Raw genomic sequence first — 10488 nt, 5'->3', positions numbered from 1 at the left:
CCCCTTATTCTAAGTTTTCCTGACATAGTTCAAACAGTTGTAGGTTATTGGTTGGGGTGGGAGAGGAGGAAGCATACTTTTTTGAGCTGTTGAAAGCATAGGAAGTAATACTTTTGTAACCATGAGATCTCTCTTACCAAATTTTAAGCTTATTAATTTCACAGAGATGAAGAGTAGGCATCATGTCCCTAGTGTTTAGTGACTCTCTTGGCTAGTTTCCAGATTCATTCAAAAATGGTATTTACATAAATGCCTATGGCATAATATTTTGGTGCTGACTGTACCACTCTGTGAATGACTACCAAATCTCTAATTATGAGGGTGTGGTTATTCAATGGCATGAGTAAACCCAGTTCCACAGCAGACACCATTTATGCTTTATTAAGATAACAAATCAAGGCTCAGCAACAGGAAATCAAGTAATTACAGAGATCTAGAAAATGTATGAATATTCAGTTTAAAGAAACAGGCAAAATCAAAAATAGAGGATATATGTTTCATAAGCAAGAGCTTGTAAAAGCAAGATGAGAAAATGAAATCATATCTCAAAGACTTTATAAATGACGAAATGAAACACATAAATTAATAATTCTTGGACACTTGATATTCCCTTCCAACATGGCTAGCTTCTTTTGAAATGGGAGCCAATTATAATGGAAACCAATATTATAATGCAATATCTTTGATAGATTCATTTTGAAAAAGTGTTGTAGGGTACATGAAGCTTCTTTTTGTGAGTTCCCACTCACGCCTTATGCTTCTCATTTACAAAGAACAGCTCTGTTGCTATTGGGCAAGTCCAGTTTCCTGGTTATTTTTGGAGAGCTAACGCCTTTGTCACATAATAAAGAACCTTAGGTATTGTTAGTAACAACTGTGGATAAGACTCTAAAGCATTTCCATAGACTCTTAGGAAAATACTTGAAATTGAATGTTTCTGCTACCTTTCAGCTGAGTTATACTCATTTACTAAAGAGAAGATGACGTAGCGGAGCCCTGTAGAGACCCATCTAAAAGCATAAAAAGTTAGTAGTTCGTGTGAGGACAATGGAATTTAATTTTCACTTTTTTCCCCAGCTTTATTGAGATATAACTGACAATTTAAAAATTGTATATATTTAAGATGTACAACTTGATGATTTGATGTATGTATACATTGTGAAATAATCACCACAATCAAAGTAATTAACATATCCATCACTTCACCTAATTACCTTTTTTTGTGGTGACAACACTTAAAATTTACCCTCTTAGCAAATTTCAAAAATATAATATTGTTAACTATGGTTACATTGTTATACATTAGATCTTCAGAACGTATTCATCATGTATAAGTGAAACTTTGTTCCCTCTAACCAACATCTCCCCATTTCACCATCTCCCCAGCCCCTGGCAACCACCATTCTACTTTCTATTTCTATGAGTTTGGCTATTTTGGATTCCATATGTAGTGGAGGTCCTGCAGTACTTGTCTTTCTACATCTGGCTTATTTCACTTGATGTAATGTCCTCCAGGTTTATCCATGTTGTCACAAATGGCAAGATTTTCCTCTTTTTTTAAGGCTGAATAATATTTCATTGTATATAGACACACCATATATACTCCCCCCCAACTGTCTCACTCACTATTTTATCCTCAGCAACTCATTCATATTCCTTGGATTCCAGCTTCCTTCTTTGTAAATAGAAATAATAAAACTAAACTGTTGTGTTTTTCTGCTATCTCATTGGAATAATTACACAATGTCTTTAGTATCCTTGAGGTTTTTTTTTTTTTAACGAGGCCTTACAACATAACATAAGATTCTTGGTGCAGGAAAGTCTCAAAAATATGCAGTCACTACTCATGGCATTGACTAGTCCCCATTTTTTCCTCATCCCCTACAATATCAGATGTATAAATAAGTAGTCCGAAGCTGTTAATCTCCCCTGTTAAGAGTTTGTAATTTGTTCCAGGTTTAATTCTATTAAGGCATTAATTGAATGTAGATGCTAATCTCTTTTAGCATTTTCTAATTTGGTCAATAATTAAGGCCTTTCTTTCCCTATGTGGGATTCCTTGTGTTTCTGTCTCCTAGCACAGTTTCCTTAGTCAGCAACCTTCCCTAGTTTGAATAGGGAAGACCTCCTGTATAACCATACTAGAACACTCTGTGCTTGTCCATGTGTTTATTTACAAAATATGTAGCTGTTTGCTCATCCCCTATCATGGCCTTCAAAGCTGGCGGGACTAAATTCCCACTTATAGATTTAACCAGCTCTGGGAAGGTGGGGGGTGGGGGGTGTTAGTGGTGGGAGGGAAGCCCTCATTTGTAGCATTTGCCAGTTTCTGTATTGTCAATACTTACACCATGTGTGGCCAATAACATCGTTGAACACAGAGTTGGGAAGAGACGCACAGTAGCACACCACTATATAGTATTTCTATCGTACAGATACAATAAACATAAATAACCTCAAGAGCATAGATGATAGTAAAATGTAGTAAAATAATTAGGAAGTAATGAGTTTTAAGTATTTTTACTCTTGTTTTTAATATAATTTACCAGCTGTAAGTATATGTAACTTAATTTTAAATAACAGCTATGTTTAATACGGGGCTTGCAATATCCTGAAAATTTAGCACTTGACTCTTGCTAGCTAGTATTAGTTAGCTCCAGCACACCAATGGTTTTAACCTTGCCCCAGAATTTAGAACCAAGGCCTAGTTTAGTAACTCCAACAAGTCAGTCTTGTATCTAGAACAAGTCTGATCTCAAATACACAGAAACTAGATTCAGATTACATTATTAGTATTCACTGAACACTCCCAGGTGCTGGCATTGTGCTAGGCCATGAGGATGCAAAGAAGGTTAAGACTGCCAGCAATTTATTCCCCATGTCAATAAATAGCATCTCCATTTTTCCAGGGTTTTTTTTTTTTTTTTAGCTGAGGAAGATTTGCCCTGAGCTAACATCGCTGGCAATCTTCCTATTTTTGTAGGTGAGCTGCTGCCACAGTGTGGTCACTGACAGATGAGTGGTGTAGGTCTGTGACTGGGAACTGGGCCTACGCTGCCAAAGCAGAGCACGCTGGACTTAACCACTAGGCCACCATGGCTGGCCCTCCATTTTCTAGTTTTTCAGGCCAAAAATCTTGGTGTCATCTTTGACTCCTCTCTTTCTCTCACGTCCTATTTCTAGTTCATTAGCACATTCTTTTGGCTCTACCTTCAAAATATATCCATATTCTGGGGCCTGCCCGGTGGTGTAGTGGTTAAGTTTGCATGCTCCGCTTTGGTGCCTGGGGTTTGCAGGTTCAGATCTCGGGAACGAACCTCCTCACCGCTTATCAAGCCATGCTGTGGCAGCATCCCATATAAAGTAGAGGAAGATGGGCACAGATGTTAGCCCAGGGCCAGTCTTCCTCAGCAAAAAGAAGAGGATTGGCAACAGATGTTAGTTCAGGACTGATCTTCCTTAAAAAACAAAAATCCATATTGCAGTCACTTCTCACCCCTCCAACCATACCAGCCTCTCTAAACTACCATCCTTTCTTACCTGGATTATTGGAATAGTATCCTGAATTGTCTTGCTTCCATCCTTGCCCCGCTATGATCTAGTCTCAAAACAATAGTCAGACTGATCCCTTTAAACTATAAGTTATGTTGTGCTTTTCCTCTGCTCAGTACTCTCTGGTAGTTTCTCATCTCACTCCAAGTAAAAGCCAGAATCCTCACAGTGATCTTCAGGGCCCAACATAGTTGGTGTCTCTCCCTTACTTCTCTGACGTCATCTACTACCCTTCTCCCTTCCTCACTCTGCTCCACTCTCTTCCTTACCTTTCCTCAAGTGCGCTGGGCAGGATCCTGCCTCAAGGTCTTTGCATGTGCTGTTTTCCCTGCATAGAACGCTCTTTCTTAGGTATTTGCATGACTCTCTCCTTCGCTCTTGTCTTGTCCAAGTCTTTGCTTATATGCCATCTTCTCAGTGAGGCCTTTTCTATCACCCTGTTTTCTGACCCCCAGCATTCTCCACGTAAACTTTCTCCGTAGACTTATTTCTATTGACATACTATATATTTTACTTATTTTTTTACTGTCTGCCCTCCCCGCCCCCATAACTAGAATATAAGCTGCACAAGGTCAGTGAACTTTGTTTTATTCACTGCTGATTCCCCAGTGTCTAGAATAGTGTCTGGCATATATAGGTGCTTAATATATATTTATTGAATGAGTGAATGAAGATCTGTCCTCAAAGAGTTTATAGGTTTTCTGTGTGTATGTTTTGTAACCAAGTAACTGGATTTCCTGCCTTTGAGCTCCAGTTTCCCTAGCGATTAATCCCCAATACTTGTTGCCAGGCATCTACAGTTCTGACCTGCCTGCAAGGAAGGTCAGTTACCAGCCCAACTCTACATCTTGGGTCTTCCTTGGCTGAAATGTTTGGTACTTATGTTCCTCTACTCCTTTTACCCTATGAATTGTTCTTTCAGTTTCAGACCCGCCTTTGAATTAATATGATTTCATGTCTCAGTCTGAGAATTTTGTCCTTGACTTTCTGAGTTATGGATCTGATAATACTCCAATGTGACAAAGAGATTGTGTAACAAAATACATTATCATCACAATCTTTAAAATTAAAATGGGCCTTGTAAGAATAATACTTCCTCTAGCAATTAGATAGAATATTACTTATTATCTATCAACCCTCCTATTATCTACATGAGATAGGTGAATATCCCTATAAAATTCTTAAGTTTGACACACACAAAACTAAACAGATTAGAAGGTATCCGTCAACTGTTGTTAGATTTTAAGATCCCTCACTACCTACACACTTTTCTCAGGCACTTTACAAAAATCCTGGAATAACTAGGATCAACTGAGGGGTATCCTCATTTATTAGCTGGTATTTGCTACCTAGACAACATGGTTATAGACCATTCTGAATTAATAAGCTATCTCCCTCAATTTAAAATGATTAAAGGTGATAATGTGAATCAGAAGAGTTTTTAACTGCCAACAATCACAAATTTTGTGGAATAATTTTGTTTTCTTAAAGCATATTCACCATAGTCTGTTTTATTTCTGCAAAGGTTCTGCAAAGAATGACAGTATAAATAGTAATCTTTTCCAAATAGAACTGATATGGCTCAAACTCAGGGAGGACTAAGTACCTAAAAATGCCAGTAAAAATAATAAAAAGGATATTTATATTTTTATAGCAACTCTCTAGAGAGATCAAAAATCTTTTATATAGCATTGATACCATTTCCATTACTGCGTTTCTGTGAGGGAACTGGGGGGAAAGAGGAGCAAATAATTTATCATGTTTTTACAGATAAAGAAACTGAGGCACCAAGTTAGGCAATTTCTTGCCTGAGACCACAATGGTACATCAATTGCAGAAATGGGACTGCTGCATCCTCTAGTTGTTAGCTCACAGGGTGGTTTTTCCAGATCATTCTGCGTTGCTAATATAGTTGAGATTCCAAGTAATAATAGAAGATGATCAGGGCAAAGTAATGGTAATGAGCCAGACCTAGAACTGAAAATAGAATCCGAGTCTTCTAAGTCCCTGTCCATTGATCCTGCCATTAAGCTGCAGGACTAAACTACTGAACTTCGTCAAAAAGTGGCAGCCAAATGCTATTAGAGACTAATCAGCATTAGTTCAGTTAACTTTTCATTTTAGATGGACAGAATCATTCATATTTTGGCCTACCTAGGGGGAAAAAAATCTCAAATTGAAATTCTTTTTGAACATCATCACTTCTTCTGTTATTTAAGTATTTACTTGTGTGATGTAAAAAGGATCTTGGTTGACTGAAGCTCATTAGGAGTCAGAAAAAAAGACTTTACAAGTTAAAAACAATCATCTCTTTGATTAAAAAAGGTATGAATCAGCAAGCTGGAGAGCTCAATTTTTCAATGGGTTCGCCACTTCGTTGTGTCAGTCTGAGGGGTAATGTGGTCCATTCCAAGCTCTGAGAATAGGCCAGGGGAGGAGAGAAAAAAATGGAAGAGAATGGTGGGGGGAGAGGTCATCTTTTTGCTCTACGTGTAAGACATCTGTTGCTCAACCTTATCAATTTGAATGAATGAGACCAGTCATAATTCAGAAATCAAGAAACTTTTCACCAAATGAAAAAGATTCTAAGAGATGTGATATAGCGAGATGAGTTTTCATTATGTAAGCTGACACGTGGTACTCTTTTCATGTATTTTCAAGGGTATGGGCATTTTGCCCTATGGGAAGGCATATCAAGCTCACATAGACTTTCTCAATGGTGAAACTCTTCACATAAATCAGAACTCCAGGGAGGTAGGGGCCAAATGAACAAGGGCCATATTTCTGCATAATTCTCTTCTTAGTTTTTTACAACAAATTAGCAGATGAACAAACAGGTTTGGAGTTACTCAGTTTCCCTGGGTATCTCCCATGTATATAGAAGGTATACATTTTATTAAACTTCTGTTTGTTTTTCTCCTGTTTAAAAAGAAGAAGAAAAAGAAAAAGAAACATCTTTAACATAGTATTTCTGGTTTTAATTAAACTGACATTTTTTAGGGTGCCACATAGCTTTATGTGTAGTATCTTTTTGTTGTTGTTGTTTAGCCTTTACAGTAACCCAGAGTGGAGAATATTATTATACAGATGAGGAAGCAGAGGCTAAGTGTCTTGACCAAGGTCACACAGATTGCAAAGTAGTTAGACCTGGGTTTAGAATCTAGGTCTCCAAAACCACTTCTAATAAATACCCTTTCCACTGTGTCACAGACGGCTATGGCAATATTTCAATTTTTACCTTTGAGGCAATTTCTATATAAACTTTAGACTACTTGGTGGCTTTCTGAGAAATGGATGCAGGAATATTTGTTTTGCATCCATACTTTTCTCCTTGTATATTTCTTCAGCAAAGTATGGATATTAGACATCAGATTGTGGGTCTTTTTTTGCAATAGGATAGAAATGCATTTACTCAAAAGTGTCTGGGCACCATATGCCTGTTTGTTTTGGGTTCACTATGGTACTATAAATCGATTGGTGGATGCAGGCAGAGTCTTGAAATGAGAACTGTGAGTTGATTGCTATAAATAAAAGATTTCTTATACTTTCTAAAACAAGGTAGAGGACACTAGTGAATAAACTGAACTACAAACTTTTGATATTAATGTAACCTAATATGAGATATCAGAAAGCCTTTAAGATTTTAGGGAAAAAGCAAACAAGTATTGTTTTCAATTAACTTACTGCCTAGAAAGGTTATAATTATTGAGCATTTGCTGACTACCACCAATTCACAAGTTGTTACACTAAACATAGATTCTAACTTGACCTCTACTCAGGGGAATATTGTCTTAGTGATTTGGTGATGAAATTATCAAAATCATTAATGATTAACTCCTATGAGACTGCATCTAGAGAACTTAGGTAAAACCTCTGCCTTCTCTACCCAATCATTCAATAAATATTTGAGTATTGTTCATTATGCACCAAGCTCAGTGTTAGGCATGGTAGTGTCTTCTCCATAGTAAAAGTTCAATATCATTCAAAAATGATTCAATAATGATTAAGTGAGTGACGGAAACAGAAAAAGTCAAAGATATGACATTTACCCAAAAGGTGCTGACTATCTAGTACACTGAAATCTACCAAAGAGATTAATGTATCAATTATAGAGAAATTATTTAAAAAACACAAAATCTCCTTTTTTATTTCTATTTTTATCATGGTGCTATCCCCTGTGGGCTCAGAGTGATTACTTTTGAGCTAATAGTCTAAGGTTCTATAGGATTTACTCTGAGATCTTGATCATGTCCTAAACTGTTCTATACCAGGGGAAGTAGTATAAAGGAGTAAGTTAAATGTGTAGACTCTGGTGTCAGGTATCCTGGATTCATATCTTGGCCTCACTACTTACCAGCTAGGCGATCTTTAGCAAGTTGCTTCTCAATGTCACATTTTTCTCATCTGAAAAATGAAGGCTAGTATAGTATTTTCCTCATAGGGTTATTGTGAGGATTAAACAAGATGTTATAATGTAATGTTTAGATAGCACACAGCACAACACCTTGCTAAAAGCTAGTACTCAATATAGTATTTCTTCTTTCAGATTAAAAAAATATTTTTAAATCTAGACTTAATTAACCTTCTTATGACCTTGTCAAAGAGTCTGCTTCCATATGCTGCCTGCCAGATGGTCCGCTTACAAATGAGAAACCTGTGTGCTTACCTGTTTTAAATAAGGCCACTGAAGGTCAATGCAATGTAGTAAAGAATAAGGTTGGCATAACTGAACATGTACAAGTACACAAACTCCAGGAAGGAGTTTTCTGTGAAGGGGTGTGGTGTAGTGAGACAAAGATAAGCATGAGTCAGACAGACCTCAATTTGATTCAGCTCTGCACACAATATTTCGCCTCTTTGAATGACTTTTTAGTTATATGTCTTAGGCAAATTCCTTCAACTCTTTGGGCCATTATTTTTCTCATCTGTGAAGTTGGGAAAATAATATCTAGTTTGCTGAGTTTTTTGTGAAGACAGTGACTACACCGAGTTGGGGCTCAGTAAATTCTTTGAGGGCTGCGACCATGCACTGTGAATGTTAGTTCTCTTCTCTTTTTCTGTGGCTATCTTGGGAAAAGAGTAGCAACAGCAGGAGTGGCAGGCAGGGCAGTGACGGGTGTGATTAACACAAGTCTGTCACAAATGGTCGTTTAGTGTACAAGGGGGCCACTGCGAGCAGAAATCTAGTCTTTGCTCCATTCTCCAAGATGTGCAGAGGGGACCTCTTTTTCTAATGTGTACAAAGGTGCTCCATTCTCCACCCTGTGTCTGTACCACTTCTTGACTTTCAGTTCCTTCTCACTTTCCCAGGTGCTCAGTGCCTTCATACACCCACAACCCATCATGGCAGTTCCCACTATAATCTACCTCACACCTCTCAGGTCATCCTATACCATTTTATCCTGCCAGGAAAATCCTAATCTCTCCAGAGTCCCACTCCTTCGGGACTCTTCTAAGACAGGACTGTTAATTGCATAAACTAATTCTAGCTAAGGAATTGATAAGACTTTCCTTTAGTTATACTGTCCGTTGGGATTTTAACAATGATTTCCGGTGTTTCGACCCAAAGGAGCAAACAATGTGAGGGTTTGAGGTATCAGGGCAAAGGTGATGTAGAGAAGTTTGAAAACAGGAGGGACTTTACAGCACAGCAGGTAGTAGCTGCCCACTCTGCTACTGTATGAAACTGGAGGTGGCGTTGAATACAGACCAGGAAGTAGAAGCCATGTGCACTTAATAAACAATCCTGCCCATCCCACATTAGTCAGTCCACCTAAAAAGTCAACAAGAACTTTGGACCCTATACCCATAACCACCTCTGAAAGAAAAGAATCTAGGAGGGGCAAATTTTGTGGTATAGTGAAAAGAGAACTGCTTTGAGAGTTAGGAAACTTGGATTATAGTTCTGCCTCCACCACTAAATGGTTTTGTGGCCTTGGGAAAGTCAGTTACGTGCTTAGACTTCAGTGACTTCACTGTGGACTGAGAGACTGAATTAGAGAACTTGTCAAGTCTTTTTCAAGTCTCACCTTCTATGTTGCTTTTTTCCCATTGCAAACTGAATAGGCTGGGGGGTAGAAAAGCAATGCTGACCCATAGCTTAGAGTATTATATTGAACTGCACATCAAGAGCGCTGGCTTCCAGAGAGGCAGATTACATTAACGATTAAGAATATAAGGGCTGAAGTCTTTCATTCCTGAGTTTGAGTACTGAATTTGTTTTTTTGTTTTTCTGAGGAAGCTTCGCCCTAAGCTAACATCTGTTGCCAATCTTCCTCTTTTTTTTTTTTTTGTGAGGAAGATCAGCCCTGAGCTAACATCCAATGCCAATCCTCCTCTTTTTTGCTGAGGAAGATTGGCCCTGGGCTAGCATCTGTGCTTATCTCCTCTACTTTATATGGGATGCTGCCACAGCATGGCTTGACAAGTGGTGTGTTGGTGCGCACCCAGGATCTGAGCCTGCGAACCCTGGGCCGCCACAGTGGAGCGCACGCACTTAACCACTTGTGCCACCGGGCCAGCCCCTGAGTACTGAATTTGGACAAATTATTTAACCTCAATTTCTTCATCTGTAAAAGAGGAATACTAATACCTGTGTCATGATGTTAGTGAGAAGATTAAATGAGCTAATACATATGAAAGCACTCAGCACATGCCTGATACCTAGTAAGTCCTCAGTTCTTGTGTTACGAAGCCCTAAGGGACCAGTGACCCGCAAGTGGGTCCTTTTGCCCAGGGTCGCTCACACCAATAGAATGAGACTGGGTTCAGAATAGCAGAGCAGAAATTTTATTTGTTGATAAATGAATGGAGGAGGCAGAGCTCATGCTCTAAAGCACCTTCTCCCAGAAGGGAAGGTGAGCAGGGTTCTTATGGGATGTGAAGGTGGGGAGGGGGCTCCACATCATCGCTCAGGGGTGGGGGCATTTGGGGCAT

Source organism: Diceros bicornis, chromosome 6, assembly GCF_020826845.1.
Source record: "Diceros bicornis minor isolate mBicDic1 chromosome 6, mDicBic1.mat.cur, whole genome shotgun sequence".
Classification (NCBI taxonomy): domain Eukaryota; kingdom Metazoa; phylum Chordata; class Mammalia; order Perissodactyla; family Rhinocerotidae; genus Diceros; species Diceros bicornis.
This window is presented reverse-complemented; position numbering follows the sequence as displayed.